This window comes from Schistocerca cancellata, chromosome 1, assembly GCF_023864275.1.
Source record: "Schistocerca cancellata isolate TAMUIC-IGC-003103 chromosome 1, iqSchCanc2.1, whole genome shotgun sequence".
Taxonomy (NCBI): Eukaryota; Metazoa; Arthropoda; class Insecta; order Orthoptera; family Acrididae; genus Schistocerca; species Schistocerca cancellata.
The window spans coordinates 701,736,110-701,758,253 of NC_064626.1; the positions used below are offsets into that span (position 1 = coordinate 701,736,110).

At 44.3% G+C, this 22,144-nt stretch overlaps 1 protein-coding gene and 2 non-coding genes across 4 annotated transcripts in view; 1 reads left to right on the plus strand and 2 right to left on the minus strand.

Annotated features, from left to right (window-relative positions):
- The window catches only part of LOC126184626 (SEC14-like protein 1), a 211,154-nt gene that overhangs the window by 61,330 nt on the left and 127,680 nt on the right, over nt 1-22,144 (minus strand). The window lies entirely within an intron of this gene.
- Trnas-cga (transfer RNA serine (anticodon CGA)) lies at nt 790-863 on the minus strand. Its single transcript has one exon. It is a non-coding gene; the product is annotated as a tRNA-Ser (tRNA).
- Trnas-cga (transfer RNA serine (anticodon CGA)) lies at nt 1,014-1,087 on the plus strand. The gene has a single exon. It is a non-coding gene; the product is annotated as a tRNA-Ser (tRNA).

Below are 22,144 nucleotides of genomic sequence, written 5' to 3' on the forward strand. Positions count from 1 at the left end.
TCCGCGATGTCTTTTCTCTCGGGAGTGCCACTCCATCACGGTACATAGAAGAGGCGCCTGGAGAGTTTGAAGCAGAAGAAGGGTGTAGGCAGATGAAAGCGGATGAGCGGGTGCCGAGTCGCGGCTAGGTGCACAGTCACAAAATCGACGCGGAATTAGATGAACCGAGTTCCGGTGTGCAATTTGATGTAGAACTGAAAGTCATTATATATCACTTCATCCACCCTTTCTGGGAGGAAGATAGGGCGACAGCCACTATACGTATGTAACCAGAAATAAATAAAACAACAGCTCTATTTTCATCTCTGAATTATTCCAGAGGCCAACGGTTTCGGTACTCCATTATACCAGCACCAGGCCCTCTTATGGCAACACAGTGGCTGAGCTTATACTGCCAGACAAAATTCACGCAAAAGCGAAACAGTATCTGCACTTGTTTTACGAGTGTGTAGCCGTGTTACGTACGCTGGTGCGGATACTGTTTCGCTTTTACGTGAATTTTGTCTGACAGTATAAGCTCAGCCAATATGTTACCACAGAGGGCCTGATGACATAATGGAATTCCTAAACCGGTTGTCTCTGTAATAAACCAGAGTTGAAAATACAGCTGTTGGTTTATTTATTGCTGGTTATATGAAAATCATTGCATTTCTACAAATATAATCTACAAACCACTGAAATGGATGGTAGAGGGTATTTAGAATGGCATCACACATTTTATAGAATGAGATTTTCACTCTGCAGCGGAGTGTGCGCTGATATGAAATTTCCTGACAGATTAAAGCTGTGTGCACCGACCGAGACTCGAACTCGGGACCTTTGCCTTTCGCGGGCAAGTGCTCTACCATCTGAGCCACCGAAGCACGACTCACGCCCGGTTCTCACAGCTTTACTTCTGCCAGTATCTCGTCTCCTACCTTCTGCATTGTTCGCAGGAGAGCTTCTGTAAAGTTTGGAAGGTAGGAGACGAGATACTGGCAGAAGTAAAGCTGTGAGAACCGGGCGTGAGTCGTGCTTCGGTAGCTCAGATGGTAGAGCACTTGCCCGCGAAAGGCAAAGGTCCCGAGTTCGAGTCTCGGTCGGTGCACACAGTTTTAATCTGTCAGGAAGTTTCACACATTTTATAGTTTCTTCCCGTTCCGATCGAGTAAACAGCGTGGAAGAACAACTGCTTAAACACCTCTGTGCGTGCAGCAGTTAGTCTAACCTTGTCTTTATGGTCTCTATGGAACGGTACGTAGGGGGATGAGTATCCCAATCACTTAATACTGTGACCATTCGTGTTCCCTTCTTTGGATACGTTCAGTATCCTCAGTTGGTCCTTTGTGCGGTGGGTCCCACACACTTGAGCAATATTCTGACATTAATGCGTAAGTGATTTGCGTGCAGCCTCCTTTGTAGACTAACTGCATTTTCCCATTTTCCTGTTAATGAACCGGTCTGCCACATGCCGTACCTACGATTGAGCCTATGTCACTATTGTAATTCATGTCTCTACCATTTGTTACAACCACGTATTTTTACGAAACGACTGATTCCAATTGTGACATGATGTTACACTCTTAGGAGTCTACTTTTTCCGTTGTGTGAAGTGCTTGATTTTAGATTTCTGAACATTTAAGGCCAGTTGTCATACCTTATTAAGATGTGACTGGCAATACAGTATGCGCACCTCTTTTAAGATAGTACTTAAATTAGTGATAACTTGATAATCTTTTTTAAAGTCTCCGATTATTATTAATACTGCCTGCCTGAACATATCCTTACAACATGAGCACATTTCTCTACGGCATGCCTGAAGTTACGTCTAGGTTTGTCGATAACACACCAATCTAGATAGCGTGCTACGTTAACCCTACCAAAAAATCCTCAATCCAGTCACAAATTTTGTTTGATACCCCATATAATAGTATTCTTTTAAACATTCGTTAGTGTGTTGCCGAGTCAAACGCCATTCGAACGTAATGCAATGCTGCCGCCTCCTGATTACAGCATTGTCTCAATACTATGGGTCAAGGCAATTTCATTTCCTCGACAGCTATATAACACATTCCAGCTTTAACAACAAAGGCAGGTTCTTAAAATTACATTCGAATTTTTTCTACACTAGCTTTTATCATATAATTTACCTTTATTTAGCACATGAAATGATCAAACAAACTCTTCTCTTTTCTAAGACATAACTTATTTTTTTTAGTGTGGTGTAAACTGAAGGCCTCTAAATAAAAAATAAATAAAAGAACGCTTTTGAAGTAGTAGACTGACTTACGATTTACTAAACTCGCCTTTTGCGAAGTTTATCATTTTTCTTTCTTCACTTCTCAGGGAGCAACATTACTCGTGGATGACAAGAGCGGTCACGGAAGGCAACTAGCGGATGGGTTCTCGTGACCTACCGTGGCCTGAAGACACCGTCTGGGATGCACCCTGCACAGCATAGCGCCAGTCGACGTGGAAACACGCACGTTTTGCCCCGCATCGGCCACTGTTTATTCCGGCAATCCATTAAATTCGTATGCACAAACTAACGCAGTGCAATACACTAACGCCCTTTGTCATAAACGGTATTTCTCTTTCCACAAAAAATTGTGGAGAGCATGACTATGACCTAAAACAACCTCTATAAAGATCTCACGGGGTTAACATTAGTGCGAGTCAGACAAAGGGTATACATGTATCCAATAAGCTACCGCAGTACATTAATTGTCGTGTAGATAACGAAGTGGACTTTGAATTAATGAGCTTTCTAACGGGCAGCTCTTTCTACCCGAAAAGTATCTTCACAGAAAGGAGTTTCAATATTTCACGTTAAATTACAAATAGAATTAACACTGTAATACAGTAATGTAACGTCATTTTACTATTGTGGACTTAAATTCCATGTTTTGTGCTCGCGCGTTATGACATTTCTGGAGACAAAGCCTCCTCTGTAGGAACAGCACGCTTTCCGAAAACAACGATCGTGTGAAACCCAGCTCGCTCTGTTCGTCCAGAGACCCAGAAGGTACCCACGTAGATGCAGTATTTCTTGACTTCTGTAAGGCATTCGACACAGTTTCGCACTGTCGCCTAGTGGATAAAACACGTACGGACCAACTGTGTTATTGAACTGAAGAGTTTCTAGCAAACAGAACATAACATGTCATTCTCAACGCAGAGAAGTCACCAGACGTAAAGTGACTTCGGGGGTATCCAAAGGGAGTGTTATACGTCCATTACTTTTCAGTATACATACAAACGACATAGTACACAATATTGGAAGTTCCACGAAGCTTTTCGTGGATTATGCTGTTGTATACAAATACGCCGCGATCGATGTTTGGTACAGCGAGTGGCAATTGACTCTCTATGTAAACAAATGTAACGTATTGAGTACTCATAAACAGAAAGACCTCTTATCGTATTGCAGAAAAATCTATGGAAGCTGTTACTTCCTTTAAGTTATCTAGGAGTATGCGTATGGAGCGAATTAAAATGGAATGACCACATAAAACTAATGGCAGGAAAGGAAGATGGCAGATGGATTCATTGGACGTATGCTCTGGAAATGGGGCCCCCCAGTAAAGTGGGTAGCTTACAAAACCCTCGTTCAACCAATATGTGAATACTGCTCATCGGTATGGGATCCGTACCGGGTAGAATTGATAGAAGAAATAGAGAATATCCAAAGAAGAGAAGCGCGTCTCGTAACAGGTTCGTTCATTAAGCACGAAGGCACCGCGGATATGATCAATCACGCAGGAGGAGGAGACGTGTTTAACGTCTCGTCGACAATGAGGTTATTAGAGACCGAGCACAAGCCCGGACTAGGGAAGGATGGAGAAGGAATCGGCCGTACTCGTTGGAAGGAACCATCACGGCATTTGCCTTAACCGATTTAGGAAAATCACGGAAAACTTCGATCAGGCTGGCCGGACGCGGGTTTGAACCGTCGTCCTCCCCAGCGCGAGTCCAGTGTGTTAGCCACAGCGCTACCTCGCTCGGTATGATCAATCGCTACAAGAGTTGTTCTGCATCACGTTGGTTTACTGTTAAAATTCCGGGAGCGTACTTTCCTAGAAGAGGCAAGTCAACAAACCTATTGTTTCCTCCTACGTATATCTCGCGAAAAGATCAGGAGGATAAAATCAGAGGGACTTGAGCCCACACGGCAGCTTACCGGCAGTCGTTCTTCCTGCGAACCATTCGCGTCTGGAGCAGGAAGAGTAGCAAGTGACACCGGTACACGAAGTACCCTTCGGCACACACCGCAAGGTGGCTTGCGCAGTACTGCTGTAGAAATTAAGCTAAATGCACATAAATGACTACTCTCCACATCCCAGAGGACAAACAGCGAGCGTCGCAACTAGTCAGGAATTCTACGCGCTGAACCAGATATATGAATGCCCTTGTCTCCGGCAGCAGTGCCACAGAAATTATCTCCGCAGGGCTCAGGCTGTAAACCGTTTTTGGCCCGCATCATGCTGACATTTCCCTTGCAGACCGTATTTTTATTTCATAAAAGCTGCGAAAATGTTCGAAGGCCCAACTAGTGGATCGGCGTTTTACACCCCACAGCGACTTGAGAACTTAGTTCTATCACAAGCAGCGGCGCGTGTTTTTTGCACTGAGAAATCTACACTACTGGCCATTAAAATTACTACACCACGAAGATGACGTGTTACAGACGCGAAATTCAACCGACAGGAAGATGATGATGTGGTATGCAAATGATTAGCTTTTCAGAGCATTCGCACAAGGTTGGCGCCGGTGGCGACACCTACAACGTGCTGACGTGAGGAAAGTTTCCAACCGATTTCTCATACACAAACAGCAGTTGACCGGCGTCGCCTGGTGAAACATTGTTGTGATGCCTCGTGTAAGGAGAAGAAATGGGTACCATCACGTTTCCGACTCTGATAAAGGTAGGATTGTAGCCTATTGCGATTGCGGTTTATCGTATCGCGACATTGCTGCTCGCGTTGGTCGAGATCCAATGACTGTTAGCAGAATATGGAATCGGTGGGTTCAGGACGGTAATACGGGACGCCGTTCTGGATCCCAACGGCCTCGTATCACTAGCAGTCGAGGTGACAGGCATCTCATCCGCATGGCTATAACGGATCGTGCAGCCACGTCTCGATCCCTGAGTCAACAGATGGGGACGTTGCAAGACAACAACCATCTGCACGAACAGTTCGACGACGTTTGCAGCAGCATGGACTATTAGCTCGGAGACCATGGCTGCGGTTACCCTTGACGCTGCATCACAGACAGGAGCGTCTGCGATGGTGTACTCAACGACGAACCTGGGTGCACGAATGGCACGACGTCTTTTTTTCGGATGAATCCAGGTTCTGTTTATAGCATCATGATGGCCGCATCCGTGTTTGGCGACATCGCGGTGAACGCACATTGATAGCATGTATTTGTCATCGCCATACTGGCGTATCACCCGGCGTGATGGTATGGGGTGCCATTGGTTCCACGTCTGTCACCTCTTGTTCGGACTGACGGCACTTTGAACAGTGGACGTTACATTTGAGATATGTTACGACCCGTGGCTCTGCCCTACATTCGATCCCTGCGAAACCCTACATTTCAACAGGATAATGCACGACCGCATGTTGCACGCCGGCCGGAGTGGCCGAGCGGTTCTAGGCGCTGCAGTCGCAGGTTCGAATCCTGCCTCGGGCATGGATGTGTGTGATGTCCGTAGGTTAGGTAGGTTTAAGTAGTTCTAAGTTCTAGGGGACTGATGACCTCAGAAGTTGAGTCCCATAGTGCTCAGAGCCATTTGAACCATTTGACCGCATATTGCAGGTCCTGTACGGGCCTTTGTGGATACAGAAAATGTTCGACTGCTGCCCTGGCCCTGGCTCTGTTTGACTATGTCCAGGCGCATCAAGGCCGTTATTACGGCCAGAGACGGTTGTTCTGGATACTGATTTTTCAGGATCTATGCACCCAAATTGCGTGAAAATGTAATCACATGTCAGTTCTAGTATAATATATTTGTCCAATGAATTCCCGTTTATCATATGCATTTCTTCTTCGTGTAGCAATTTTAATGGCCAGTAGTGTAATTGCAGACTAAATCGGACGCGCGACCACCACTGATTTTCACAACCGCTTTAGCTCGTCGTCACTCAAAGAGAAAGCGACGACACTCCAATGGAGTTTCACTTTATGCTTACGGAGCCACCTGAGCATATTACTGTGCAAGCACTGCAAGGCGAAAACATCGTAGGCAGATATTTTCTAACCAATTGGCTCTTGCTTCTGAGATGGTCTTCTACGAAATTACTTTCATTCTTCTCCGAGTTCAAATCCAATCTCCCAACACTGTCAATATTCGTATATTTTCCGCCAATTCGTCTAAATTTTGCTCCCACTTTAGGAAGTTCTCAGACTGGCACCCAGAAATGCATTTATTTTTTGAGCCAGTCCCGTTTTAGGACAGCGCAATTCGTCGAATGATATGTTTTTCACCGAGTATATTCCGCCCAAGAAGTTAGATTCTGGTTAACCTGCAAAATATTCATATAGAGCTGTCATTAAATCTTTATTAAGCTTGAAATGTTTCTTTAGATGCTGTGACGGGTGTATGTCATTGAGTTCCCAAATCCAATGAAATGTGTGGACGTTACAACATCCGTTCGTTTATGCATGGCCTCGTGGCGATATGACTTATCATCATCTCGAGCTTGAAGTCGTGTCAGATGGTTAAGACATGCACTAGATTTCGGCTAACAAGTTACCACTTGATGACGAGCACTTGGCCAAAATCTCGCGCATGTTTGACCGTTTGACGCAGTTTGGAAGGCCTAGACGCTTTTCTTCAATTGTTATTTTAGTAATCCACTGCCGAAGCACCATCGTCTTCATTTTTTAAAATTTAGTTTGCTTTCCACATTGCTTCTCCCGTATTGTTGCTTACAGGTGGTCTGTAAGACTGTGATACTACATTTATTTTAGTAGGCAATTAAGCTATAAAGTAAGTCTCTCGGTTTTCTTTGTATCACGTAGACGAGAGAGGCGGAGAGACTACTTGACATCATTCCCGCTGCACACGAGTAAAAGGCAACGCCTTTCAAACTCTAATTACTGGCAGTCATCAAGATCGCGGTGACCGTTAGGGAGGCTCCTTGGTTAAAGAAAGACGCCAGAAGCATAGGGATACATCCCTAAGACGTGATTGGCCGCCGGAGAAACGGCCCCATTCACCATACTGGTTAATGTTTTAGTTATGTGTTCACTTGAAGATGTGGCTCTTAGTGTCATGAAAACGGTACGGCAATGATCTAAAAATAAAGGACTAAATACAGCTGAAGCAGTTTATTAATACCCAATCTGCCAACTGAATCAGCTATTTCATGCGCCTTCTATCGGCTACCATCCAGTACGAGCAGAATACGAACAGAACCAATAACCGCGGAGAAATTCCAAAACAGGCAATTGCCTTTTTTTTCATCGGAGCCCACTTTAATTTTTAAATTTTACTGCCGGTAAGAGGGTAAGTATCTGATATCATGCGAAAGCATGGTGCCAGGGCTTTGGCGAAACAGGTGAACAGAGGGTCACAAAAGATATCCTCACGTCTTACTGCCCTCGTGGCGGTCTGTTCCACGAGACGTAAAAAAATACTGACAAGATAATACACTCAACAGCTGCCTACACATTAAATTTAGCTCTTAAAGGACTAATTTAGAATCTGTTTTTTCTTCTTTCAGAAGTAATAAAGCAGAATCTTAGAGGCTACTGGACAGAAGAAGTCCAAGTCCAGCTCTAATTAATACTCTTGCGAAACGCCAGTGTCGCTGCCTACAAAGACCAGTGGCAATGATAACTGAATTTAAGCCACAGTCCAATGTGACAGAATTTCAACGGACATTCCACCATGGACGATTTTACCCATCAGTCCAGTCCGCCACACCTACAACATTAACGAGTTTCACCTTAGAGGTCCCTAATCACTTTCTGTCTTGCAGGAGGTCGTTGGCATGTCGTACAGTGCCATCTAGAACCAGCATAAGTGAGCTGGTGCTAAGGTAAAAATGCTGACGTACAATATTTGGGAGAAGTTAGTTTCACATACCCATGCCGCCATCTTGCTTTACGTATGCCGTGGTACCTTAAATCATTTCGGGGAAACACTCTGATGGTTAGGAACACAAGCTCACGGTCAATTCTCTCCCTATTCACACTAAAATGATCTAGTGCTCCGCGCAGAGGGCCTTACTCTCCACGCATTATAATACTACAGTACCAATGTTTGACTGATAGCTCGACTCCGTTCCGCTCTCCCCCTGCCGCAACTAACAAACACAATGCTAGTATTGCAAACCAATTAGGAGACTGCTCAAAGCGAATCTAGTATCTCTTGCGTAGCGAATAGTTCCACGTGACGAGAAAACAACGCTGCTGATACCTGTTTAAAAAAAAAGTAAAAGGAAAACTTGCAGCATTACGGCCCACTATCTCTAACGTCCATCTGTTGCAGGATCGCAGACTATTTTCACGCTCTGCAATTATGCAGACTATTTTTACGCTCTGTAGTTATGCTGTCCCTCGCGGAAAAAGAAACCCTCCTCAAAGAATCAGCTCAGATACGGGAGCAGCCACTCGCGCGGGGAACAGCTGGCTTTATTCACTCAAATAGCTTGGACTCTACCTGGGCAAACTCAAACCGATAGTTAAATTTTCGTGAGGTATTCGACAGTTTGCTACATTGTCGACTAATAATGATATGATCGTTTCATGAAACGAGTTTCGTTCAGTTGACTTCGCATATGAATGGACACAGCGACACCAATGAAGACTTCGGCTTCGCCGTTTTGTGAGAGCCGGAGTCGAGTCAGAAATAAAAGTTTTGGCAGCTGTACGAGTTATGGAGCGGATAATGCTCGTCTGCATGAAATGGCTGCACAAGAAAATAGTAAGAGACGTGGGTGGATCGTGGTTGAATAAAGAAAAGACGTCAGCTCAGCGATCTTGCTGAAAGAAATTGTTGTGGTAGATCAAAAAGTTACTTTAGTCATCTGAGAATTTCATAACATTTAATGTTTTTCTAAGTAGAGTCAATCTATATAAATAAAAAGGTAATCGTTCGTTTGCTCAAAATCTTACATCTCCTTAAGTTCTTCACCAATTGCTTGTAAAAAGTGACACGACGTCGCATTCGAATTCGCGAGTGTTAACTCACCTACTGGAGCGCCATCTGTTGGACATAAAGATACATATGATACATAATAGGGAACAGCTACAAGTCCGGCACCGATGTGCCTCCACAAGTAATGTGTCTTGTCTTCTTTGACACTTTAGACATCTGTTTCTGTAAATCAGTTACAGTTGGAAGCTGTTGTTAAAGCCACCATGACACGTTCTCACGCCATTCCAACGTCCGTTATCTCCTCCATCGCAGTTATTTGAACAACGAGAAAGCGTGAGTCATCAAGTCAAGTGTGGAGAGGTGCATTATACAACACTAAAAAGCGACATAAACAAACTAATTTTTCGGCATGTAGAAATGGACTATAGCCATGTGGAAATCTAATTCTGAGCAACTGTGAAAATAAATCAATACCTATTATAAAATGGATGTATTTAGTTTTATGTATATGGTCCACATCTCCTAGATCACTGGGAGTAAGCACCATCTACCCATCATAGTTCAGTAAATGTGAAGTCAAACTCTTAGATGCGTGGGGAAAAAAACCGCATCATGCATGAAGTTATAATACATTTATTCTGTACTATTAAGGCACTGCTACTGACGAGTCAACTTAAGGAAATCCCTGGCACCTGACAGCGTTTTTTTTTGACAGCTTTCAGCCGTGCGGGATTAGCCGAGCTATCTACGGCGTTGCAGCCATGGACTGTGCGGCTGGTCCCTGCGGAGGTTCGAGTCCTCCCTCGGGCAAGGGTGTGTGTGTTTGTCCTTAGGATAATTTAGGTTAAGTAGTGTGTAATCTTAGGGACTGATGACTTTAGCAGTTAAGTCCCATAAGATTTCACACACATTTGAACATTTGACAGCTTTCAACTGCGAAGCGCAATCGGCTTTAGGCGAAGATAGTTGCCGTCTGCACAGCTTTGAAGATGCGTTGCCATAAAGACGTTTCCAAAATCGTGTTATAGACACGTAAAGCAGTTGCGCCCGGTGTACAGAAACTGTACGCTACTAACACAGTTCAGTTTTTGTTTTCGTTTCCAATAGAAAATTGGCGAATTGAATACCCGGGCAATGCCGGTTTTGTTAGCTAGCAAATAAGTAAAGCGTTCGGGAAGAGTGTGATGCGCACATGGGCCCGCCTTCCGTCAGGCGGGTGTCAAGTGGTCGAGGTCAGTACAACACAGCCAACGCCTCTTGGCCCCGGGTTAACCGGTTAAGGTCAGCACAGAGAAAACCATTCTCACTCGTGGAATGTCGACCGTGAAGATGAGAGAGAGTGAGCTTCGCTGTTCTGCAACTTCCCTAGTACTACAACAGTTGACTGTTGCTGGGCACCTGTACAGAAAGTACTAGTTTCATCCCGGGAGTAAGGCGAAATAAAATTCTAGTGCTGAAAAATTATTATTCACTCTGTTAATAAGTAATCGCCATCTGTGTCGTCAGGACGGATAATTTATATGTGCTACATAGCAAGAACAACTATCTCAAAGTCTGCGGCTACGGCAGGTAGCAAATTGCGAGCCCCTTTCTCCTGTCCAAATCCAAAAAATGGCTCTGAGCACTATGGAACTTAACTCTGTCCACCAGTCCCCTAGAACTTAGAACTACTTAAACATAACTAACCTAAGGACATCACACACATCCATGCCAGAGACAGGATTCGAACCTGCAACCGTAGCGGTCGCGCGGTTCCAGACTGAAGCGCCTAGAACCGGTCGGCCACACCGGCCGGTTCCTGTCCAAGTACATCGCGAAGAAAGTCTTCTTATGGGAGAGGTGATTGTCTTCTGCAAGAAAATTTAGGCTAGCCTTTCCTCCATTAAGCCATACAGCGTCACACAACAGAGATCCACGACCGTAATACAAATTCAGGTCAGCATTAACTATTTATCACCAGTCAGACTGCGACATGCTAGGCTGATTACTAGAACCGACATCTTCCGTGAGTAATCATAATGTGAGACATCTCACATATCACTACCACAACCACCAGAAACCATTAATACTTTCACGTACCAAGCGCTAGCCACTAAGGGTCGGAAGTATTTTCGTCACTGATCTGAAATATTCTGACATTCGCGCAGATAAATGAAATCTCTCAATGTGTGCATGGTCCATAAATGATCCTTATTTCGTACGAAAGGCACAATTATCCTTCAGATCATTTTTCCTATAAACGATGATTTGAATTAACTACCACAAAACATGTAACTTCCATCTTCAGTGTAGCAGCAATAGTAACAATAATAAATGTTAATAAACTACACAAATGTTTACAGTAATAAAAGGTTAATTAAAGCTAACAACATTGTTTCTACGCTTTTTTAAACACTGTAATGTATTAACATACAGATTCCAATATTTTGATCAATGTGAAATTATTCATTTCACTTTATATCTGTAACAATGTATCGTTACAGACGTTTCATAATACACAAATAATGCAAAATTTAAGTTTTTTTTAAAACAAATTCATTTCAATTCTTAACCGTGCACTCGTTGCATGCCTCCTATCTCCATCACTACCAAAAAAATAACTGTGAAAACCTCGTAACTCCAAAAACCGGCAGACAATTTGAAGTGCATAATAAAGTCTTATGTACCAATGACCGGATCCATATTGTGTAGCAGAAACCACTACATTTGACTAATCAGGTCCTCGTGTGATTTCTACAATTAGTTTTTTGTTTCTCCTGTAAAATTTGACCAATTTGAGTCACGAGGTTTTCATTGCCTAGCGACGCTATGTCATTTATGTGTATTGTGAAAAGTAATAGTCCTATAATAGTTCCCTGGCGCACGGCCTAATTTTCTTGTACGATTGAAGACTTTTCTCCGTTCTGAATGAAATTGTAGCAGTTTCTGCTGTTAACCGACAGTGGTTTTACTGTGGGCAGCAACAACGCCAGCGTGACGAGGTAGTTGTGTAGTCCCATAAATGCTGCTATATTGGGCACCCTCCAGGACGTCTGCGACAGAAGTGGTGGCGGGAGGGGGGGGGGGGGGGGCAGTTCAGCGCCGGTCCCCTGGGAAGCCGCACAGCTGTTTCCGCCGGGCGCCGTCTCACGCGGCTCCAGTAACATCAGCTGCGACCGATCGATCCTGGTTGCAGCCGCGCTCGTTATTAAAACGCAACGCCGACCACATGCCACGCCAGCCGTCGCATCTCGACTTGCGGCGATTAACTTCCAACTTGCGCCGGCGAGCGGGAGACAAACGTGGTGTAATATCTGTGGGGACAATAATATAGTCTGCTTTCCGGTGGTAGTTCTCTCAGATTCCTGGAGATGGCAACGTGCGTTCAGCAGCATCTGGGAATTTATCGGACATAGCAAAGATGCCATATGCCAGATAGTGAGGAGGAAGTTGTCTGCAGAAACAGCGAGGAAAGGAATATACGGAAACTTATCTTTCGTTCACCATAAGAACAAACCTGATGTACCGGGTGACCAAAAAGTCAGAATAAATTTGAAAACTGAATAAATCACGTAATAATGCAGATAGATAGGTACAAATTGACACACATGCTTGGAATGACATGGGTTTTATTAGAACCAAAAAAATACAAAAGTTCAAAAAATGTCCGACAGATGGCGCTTCATCTGATCAGAATAGCAATCATTAGCATAACAAAGTAAAGATTATGTTCTTCACAAGAAATGCTCAATACGTCCACCATAATTCCTCAACAACAGCTGTAGTCGACGAATAATGTTGTGAACAGCACTGTAAAGCATGTCCGGAGTTATGGTGAGGCATTGGCGTCGGATGTTGCATTTCAGCATCCTTAGAGATGTCGGTAGATCACGATACACTTGCGACTTCAGGTAACCCCAAAGCCAATAACTGCACGGACTGAGGTCTGGGGACCTGGGAGGCCAAGCATGACGAAAGTGGCGGCTGAGCACACGGTTATCACCAAACGACGCGCGCAAGAGATCTTTCACGCGTCTAGCAATATGGGGTGGAGCGCCATCCTGCATAAACATCGTACGTTCCAGCAGGTGTTTATCAGCCAGGCTGGAGATGATGCGATTCTATTACATATCGGCGTACCTCTCACCCGTCACGGTAACAGCTACAAAACCAGAATCTCGCATTTCCTCGAAGAAAAAGGCCCGATAACAGTAGATGTGGTAAATCCAACCCATACCGTGACTTTCTCGTCGTGCAATGGAGTTTCCACGACAGTTCTAGGATTTTCGGTAGCCCAAAATCTGCAGTTGTGGGCGTTGACAGTCCGTCGGAGCACGAGATGAGCTGTGTCGGTCCACAACACGTTACTCAACCAATCGTCATCTTCCGCCACCTTTTGAAACGCCCACACCGCACATGCCCTCCGCTTCACTAAATCGTCTGGTAACAGTTCATGATGCCGATGGATTTTGTACGGATAGCATCGGAGGGTACAGCTCAGTGCCAACCAAACTGAAGTGTATGGAATGCCGGTGCGACGTGCGACTGCACGAGCGCTGACTTCCCCGTGCATAGACGAACACGCTAAAGTCTCAATTTCTTACTGAACTGTCTCAGCAGCATTACGCCTTGTGCTCGGTTGACCACTACGAGGTCTATCGTCTCAACAACCCGTGGCTTCGAACTTCCAAATCATTCTCGCCACAGCTGCATTTGTCAACGGACCTTTACCAGTTCGAATCACTTTCCTATGGCGATAGGATCGTAACGCTGAACTAGCACATTCCCATTCTGATAATACAGCTTCACTAAAAGCGCCTTTTCAGGTAACGTCAACATGCTGCGACTGCTGGCGCATCTTATTCTCTCTCTCTCATTACAGCTCCTTTTATACACGATTGTCTTGCGCAGTCACTGACGTTTTGCTGTCCAGCGCCATCCGTTGGACATTTTGTGAACTTTGTTTTTTTTGTTCTAATAAAACCCCATGTCATTCCAAGCATGTGTGTCAATTTCTACCTCTCTATCTACATTATTCCGTGGTTTATTAAGTTTTCTAATTTATACCGACTTTTTGAACACCCGGTACATAAATACAAACGTGAAGACTGGTCAGCAGCCGTAGCATAACGCTGTTATTACGGCCTTGGAAATAAGTCTACCTACGTATTAAATACACTCCTGGAAATTGAAATAAGAACACCGTGAATTCATTGTCCCAGGAAGGGGAAACTTTATTGACACATTCCTGGGGTCAGATACATCACATATCACACTGACAGAACCACAGGCACATAGACACAGGCAACAGGGCATGCACAATGTCGGCACTAGTACAGTGTATATCCACCTTTCGCAGCAATGCAGGCTGCTATTCTCCCATGGAGACGATCGTAGAGATGCTGGATGTAGTCCTGAGGAACGGCTTGCCATGCCATTTCCACCTGGCGCCTCAGTTGGACCAGCGTTCGTGCTGGACGTGCAGACCGCGTGAGACGACGCTTCATCCAGTCCCAAACATGCTCAATGGGGGACAGATCCGGAGATCTTGCTGGCCAGGGTAGTTGACTTACACCTTCTAGAGCACGTTGGGTGGCACGGGATACATGCGGACGTGCATTGTCCTGTTGGAACAGCAAGTTCCCTTGCCGGTCTAGGAATGGTAGAACGATGGGTTCGATGAAGGTTTGGATGTACCGTGCACTATTCAGTGTCCCCTCGACGATCACCAGTGGTGTACGGCCAGTGTAGGAGATCGCTCCCCACACCATGATGTCGGGTGTTGGCCCTGTGTGCCTCGGTCGTATGCAGTCCTGATTGTGGCGCTCACCTGCACGGCGCCAAACACGCATACGACCATCATTGGCACCAAGGCAGAAGCGACTCTCATCGCTGAAGACGACACGTCTCCATTCGTCCCTCCATTCACGCCTGTCGCGACACCACTGGAGGCGGGCTGCACGATGCTGGGGCGTGAGCGGAAGACGGCCTGACGGCCTAACGGTGTGCGGGACCGTAGCCCAGCTTCATGGAGACGGTTGCGAATGGTCCTCGCCGATACCCCAGGAGCAACAGTGTCCCTAATTTGCTGGGAAGTGGCGGTGCGGTCCCCTACGGCACTGCGTAGGATCCTACGGTCTTGGCGTGCATCCGTGCGTCGCTGCGGTCCGGTCCCAGATCGACGGGCACGTGCACCTTCCGCCGACCACTGGCGACAACATCGATGTACTGTGGAGACCTCACGCCCCACGTGTTGAGCAATTCGGCGGTACGTCCACCCGGCCTCCCGCATGCCCACTATACGCCCTCGCTCAAAGTCCGTCAACTGCACATACGGTTCACGTCCACGCTGTCGCGGCATGCTACCAGTGTTAAAGACTGCGATGGAGCTCCGTATGACACGGCAAACTGGTTGACACTGACGGCGGCGGTGCACAAATGCTGCGCAGCTAGCGCCATTCGACGGCCAACACCGCGGTTCCTGGTGTGTCCGCTGTGCCGTGCTTGTGATCATTGCTTGTACAGCCCTCTCGCAGTGTCCGGAGCAAGTATGGTGGGTCTGACACACCGGTGTCAATGTGTTCTTTTTTCCATTTCCAGGAGTGTATCTTAGAACTTTGTTACTGTAAATGATAGGAAAACAACAAATCAGAAAATTGTACTAACAGCCATCGACGTTTTCCTAACCACACTTTATCCGTGAAGTTTTTATTTCAAAAATCGTGTACAATTGCATTCTGTAAACTCTTGTGCTGAGAGTCACGCAGTTAATAGGTACTAGAAAATAGCTGATGCTGCCTCCTGCAGCGCCTGGAACACCGTTAAAAATGGAGAGAAACTGAGTGGTCTTAATGTTTTTGTAAAGTTTACAGAGAAAATCGTCTATGAAATTTTCCGAGCAACTGTTCGTCAAGACGCGCAGTATAATCGGTAGTGTTTGAGAATGGTAAACGGATATTCCGTGGATCGTTTGTTCTGATCTCCCAATACGAAATTCATGAAATATATGCTAATTAACAAATGTCAATTATTTTTTATGATAAATGCAGATCATATTGTTTGTAATTACATGTCGCACGCAAAATTCCAGGATGCATTACAAAATATGAATTATTAATTATACATATTTTATGAAAGATTATTAATAAAAATTATTTAAGAAAGCATTACAAATTAAATTTTTTGGACAAAAATTAAAAATCAAGTATCTTTATTTCAACTATGTCTATTGTTTTACACCACAGATGACGTCTCACACGAAGCGGAGTTACAAACGTCGTAGAAAGACGGAGATATGGAAAACAATTTTCCCGTACAAATGTTGCATTTTCACAGCTGCTACCGTGTAATTGCAAACTGAACACAACAGAACTGATCTGGGGCCAAGCTAAGGGTTTTGGCGCGACATACGGCATTTAAGCAACCAAACGGGTGATGCTCTTAGGTTAGTTAGGTTTAGGTAGTTCTAAGTTCTAGGGGACTGATGACCATAGATGTTAAGTCCCACAGTGCTCAGAGCCATTTGAACCAACCAAAAGTGCTGGAACTAAAGCACGAAGCTCTGTCACATTTCACTGTCGATCGCTGGCTTGATGCAAATACGACGAGAAAATGTGGCGCTTAGTTGACTTCTTGGATTCCCTTGCTGATCGCCTCGTTATCAACGTAGCAGCTGACAGCTCAAGTACTATAACGTATTCCTGCGGTTCGAATATCGAAGGAGGTCAGAGAGGTCAGTCGACTGATTTACTTTCAGTGGCTTCAGTACTTAACTATACGGTGAAATCGCTGCGAAACGCTTTAACGTTACTTAACTCACGCAGAAAAGATACCCTATGTTTAACTTAGGCATTTTCATCGCTCTTAGTTTTAATTACAGTACTATGTTACGTAAGAGCGAGAGCGTGTTACGTGTTCTGTCTAGCCCCTAAGAAACGTGTTGCCAAAGTTTTGCCGATATTATTCCATCAGGTTTAAAAGTTAAATGACATTCTTAGCTATAATTATTTCTCTGATCGTCTCTTTTTGCGTCATAACTGCAACTGCACGTCACTGCAGATTAGTTGCCCAGCTAGCTGCCCAGTGCTGTCCAAGTCAAATGTGCCCTTGTATTATTGTTGTGTTCTGCAGTTCAGAGACTGGTTTGATGCAGCTGTTCATGTTACTCTATCCTGCACATGCCTCTTCATCTTGGAGTTACTTTTGTAACCTACATCCTTCTGAATATGCTTAGTGTATTCATCTCTTGGTCTCCCTCTACAATTTGTGCCCTCCACGCTTCCTTCCAATACTAAATTGGTGATCCCTTAATGCCTCAGGACGTGTCCTTCCAACCGATCCCTTTTTCTAGTCAAGTTGCCCCACAAATTCCTCTTCTCTCCATTTCTATTCAGTACCTCCTCATTAGATACGTGATCTACCCATCTAATCTTCAACATTCTTCTGTACCACCACATTTCGAGATCTTCTAGTCTCTTCTTGTCTGAACTTGTTATCGTCCATGTTTCATTTCCGTACATGGCTACACTCCATACAAATAGTTTCAGAAAAGACTTCCTGGCAAATCTATACTAAATGTTAACAAATTTCTTTTCTTAAGAGACGCTTTCCTTGCCATCGCCAGTCTCATTTTATATCCTCCCCACTTCGACAGTCGTAAGTTATTTTGCTTCCCACATAGCAAAACTCATTTAATGCTTTAAGTGTCTCATTTCCTAATCTAATTCCCTCAGCATCACCTGATTTAATTCACTACATTCCATTATCCTCGTTTTGCTTTTGTTGATGTTCATCTTATATCCTCCTTTCAGCTGCTATTCCAGATCATTATGAATCCCATATTATCGCTGACAATGAGACGAAAACGCATAATTATTATTAGTGTACTTGACTACAATCAAAACAGCTTGACTTCCGCTCCAAGTGAAATGAAATATGAGATTCCAGAAGACGCGGAAGAACACATGCAGTAATGTTTACATCAGCTTTATTTTTATGATGAACGCAGTAAAGAGGAGGAGCAAGACGATAAGTGTTAAGTCACAAGCTTTAACGCTATAGCCTCTGAACCTTGTGTCAGGTAAATCTGTGGAATGCAGTTCTCTGGAAAACGTGCTGAACGTAGCTGACGGCATATGCTGCGAGCGAGGATGTGTTTGCTTTAAGGTACCAGGAAGCAGGATGCAGGGATTTTGTGCCGGGAGTCGTGGAGAGAGGTGCGTGTTGGATGCACGAGTTTGAAAATCTTTTTACGTGATTCAGTGCTGGCGAAATGTGTGACTTTAACGGTTTGTCAGCCATGAGCATCATCATCATCATCATCATCATCATCATCATCATCATCATCATCATTACTGCACATGATGGTCCAGAGACCAACAGGGTTAGAATGTTTAGTACGCGATTGCTTTAACTTTGAAACTTATGTTCGTCTATGTAATTTTGGTAGCCGTGCCCGCCTCAGTTTCACCCACATCGTAGTACGGACAGTGGATGGCAGTTGATAAGATGACCGGACTTCGTCCGAGGACTAGTTCTAACCTCCAGTTAGCAGAATTCGCGCATACCGAATCACTTTCATGGCACTAGAAGGAGCCGTAAAGTGCAAAATATTGTGGGGAAGCAGAATTCGATTCACGCACAACACGTAACTAAGAACATTACGTTTTGGTGCCACTCTGAGGGGAAGAGACCGTCACAGCACAGTAAATCACGTGGTGAACAGCTGCGCAAGCTGATTTGCTAAATAGGGACGAACTGCAGAGGAGAGTATGAGGAACATCTAGACATATGGCCGGAAACGGAAGTGCATCCACTTGAAGCTGGAGATGAAATATCTTCTTAGTGATTTAAAGTACACGTGGGAACACCCTGCCAAGTGGTGATGTTCTGTCTGTACAAGCGTTTAGCTCCACAATTAAGAGGTGGTGACCAATAATGCCCACTGGCACGTTGAGGCTGAACAAGTGCCGATGGTTCGTTGCCCCCGTGCCATGAGAATTCTCCACAACTCACCACGGGTCGTCATTGTAAAAGTTGGCGACGCCGCGCCTCGTAAAAGAAGTAGCCTCACCTGTGAATAGGGTGGATGAGCGAAATCCCAGGGCGTGGCCTGTACGACAAACAACCGACAAAACCGATGTCGCGGAGGCAAGTCCGTAGGTAATACGGCCTTCAAGCGTTGTAAGCGACAAGGACAGTGACAGCTGTGGAGAATGTTCCACATGGTCGTATGGCTTACCCCATGCTGGCGGGCCACCTGCCTAGTGCTGAAACTGGGGTCCTGTAAAATATCTTTCATCTCTACTTCCCCAATTGGGCGCACCTCTCTACGTCCATATAATCTTATTTTGCTCATTGCTCTCCCAAGGACAGCCTCCTGCAGTTTTCCTCCATTTAACAAAATCGCACTGTACCAATAAACGTCTTCGACGTTTATAACCACCCGCTTGCCACGATGACTACAGCGCGTATGTCACGACAAATATGTGATGTGCACTGGCCGAGTGCTTACACAATGGGACCTTAAGTGAATTAAGGATCCACTATGAATATCAGTCATGGATACTGCAGAGATTTACGTTCTACACGAACATTAGGTTCACAAGCAGAAACTATGCAGCAGATTTCTAACGTTGTTATGAAGCCAATGACAGAAACACCAAGAGAAAGAAGATTTTGCGATTGGGTTGCAATAATGTGCGACCTTAATGCCGGCTGTTGCAGGAGACCTTAGAGCTCTGTCAGGTGACAGTGGACTTAGAAGAATCGTTACGTATTTTCCCTAACAGAATGAAGCAGCGATGGTGGGTGCACAATTAATACTTTTGTTAGGTACTATGCTAATGATTAAGTAGTGTCAGGCTTAGTGTTTAGAGTCTCACTACTAACGCTCGTTTTGTACAGCTGTTTTAGCCTGTCGATCAATACTATCTTGACACTGCTGTAAGCTGTGTTAATACTTGACTACGGGGGCACTGATGGCTACAGACAAAGTACATATTTCCATTGTCTCGGTCGAGAGTATCTCTAGATCAGATTACACTGGCCGCACTCAAGCTGAAAATTTCTGTGCTACCTATCAAAAAGACGACACCTTTTCAGAATGAAGTCAGGTAATAGGAATGCAAGGTTGCTTTAACCGCAAAAATTAGTTCAGTAGGTGGGAAATGTAGATAAGAAGGCTTCAGGAGCTTATTTCGCCAAAGAATAAGGAAATAAGAGGAAAGTACCGGTATAATGACATATTCACAAACCGTGGCTGACATTTCCATCTCAGATTTACATTTACAGAGAGATGAAATAACACGACTTCTTTACAAAGTTATATCTTTGCATTCTTTGGAAATAAAAGGAGATGTCATTTACCCAATACAGTAAGTAATAAGTTTGGATAAATACTGTTATAAAAATATCACTTAATAAAAAATTCGATCGTGATAATGAAGGACTGCCACGGTCCAGCTACAATATTTCACTACAGGCAAGGTGGTGAAGTACTTAAGAATGTCATCATAAAGGCTAAAGCTATGCATTACATCCCGGGAACAGGTAACCCTCTGAACAAAATTAAAGCTGGATGTTCAGCACCCGCCTACTGTCCTGCTACTTTCATCTACTTGCATGTCAATTGTGCAAAAAATTTGTCACTTCCTGTCAACAAATGGAAATTTTAATGAAAAATGTATTGGTTCAGTGAAGTATGTATAACTTTTACCAGCTAATAACCCATGAAATCACTTTTTAAATAACTTACAATTTAAAAAATTAAAGACTCACGTGCGCATAACAAAACTTCAGTTAGGCCTATAGGGATCAGCGCAGCACGCACTGAAACAGCACTCCGTTACCCGTCTAGCGTGACTTTCACGTGCAGTCAGTTTCCAGACAGCATACTCGTTGGTAAAGCCAGTTTACAAAAGGGATAGATAGCAAACAGGTTATGTCCTTTCGAAAGGTAACAGTCCGGTGGTGGCTGTAAGATGTTTAGGGACACCACTGGAGGCGTATATCCGTGATACCGGATGCGTTATCCTAAATAATCTATCAGTCACAAAAATACGTCAAAAACACAAAAGAATAACGAAATTTAACAGATGAGGTGGCTTTGTGAAACAGGAATCCGCTTGAGCGAGGGGCAAGGGGACGTCAAACGGGAGAATGATTTAAACACCGCCTTCCTTAAGTCCAACACACGTTTTACAGAAAGAAAAAAAAAAAAAAAAAAGATGGTGGGCCCCCAAGGACGTTTTTGCCGGTCTGGTATCACATCGCTGCGACCGCCGTCCAAGGCTGATATTGAGTAACGGACTGTCACCGGTCGACCTTGCTTCCGGTAACAAGCGAAATTTCAAATCTTCACACCGTTCGTGAGAACTTTAAACTGAACGGAATCTCTATGTGATCTCGTAATTTAAGGCTGTGCAATACTTTTTCGCTGTACAGATCGTTATCACGGAACTCTTTTCCTTTCCCTCCGCTTTACTTTTAGTTTATTGGGTACTGCAGCCTTAGTTTGGTTTTTTGTCTTAATTAGTAACAGCATTTTATCTGCTAGTGGGTAATGTATAGATAAATTCTGAAACCTCTCATTTTCATCTTTTCTTTGCAAGAAAAGAAAAAAGGCAGAAGCAATTTATGTTCTACAGTAAGACCGTTTCCGTTAATAAACTACCATAATTCACTTCTTTCTAATAGTTCGCGAAATAATAGGAGACATCTGGTTTTAATCCCTCAAATCAATTCAAAACCATGCAATGTACACATTTTCCTACGCATATTGCCGGCCGAAAGTCATAGCTGCAGTGAGGTGGTGGTATCCCAGTTTATTCGATATTGTTTGCAAATGGGGCGTACACAAAGACAATGCACAACCAGACCCAACGGAGGAAGTAACCTGTGATGTATGTGCGAACCGTGCCGTTTTGTTCCGACAACATAAACACACATTAGGCTGTAAGTATATTCTGTCCTATTTTAAGAGACACTGTAAACGGTATAGGGAGCTTTTCTGTTTTTCCCTCTCCTGTGCAGAAATACAAAAGACTACAAAACAAAGACGCCATGTGCATATTG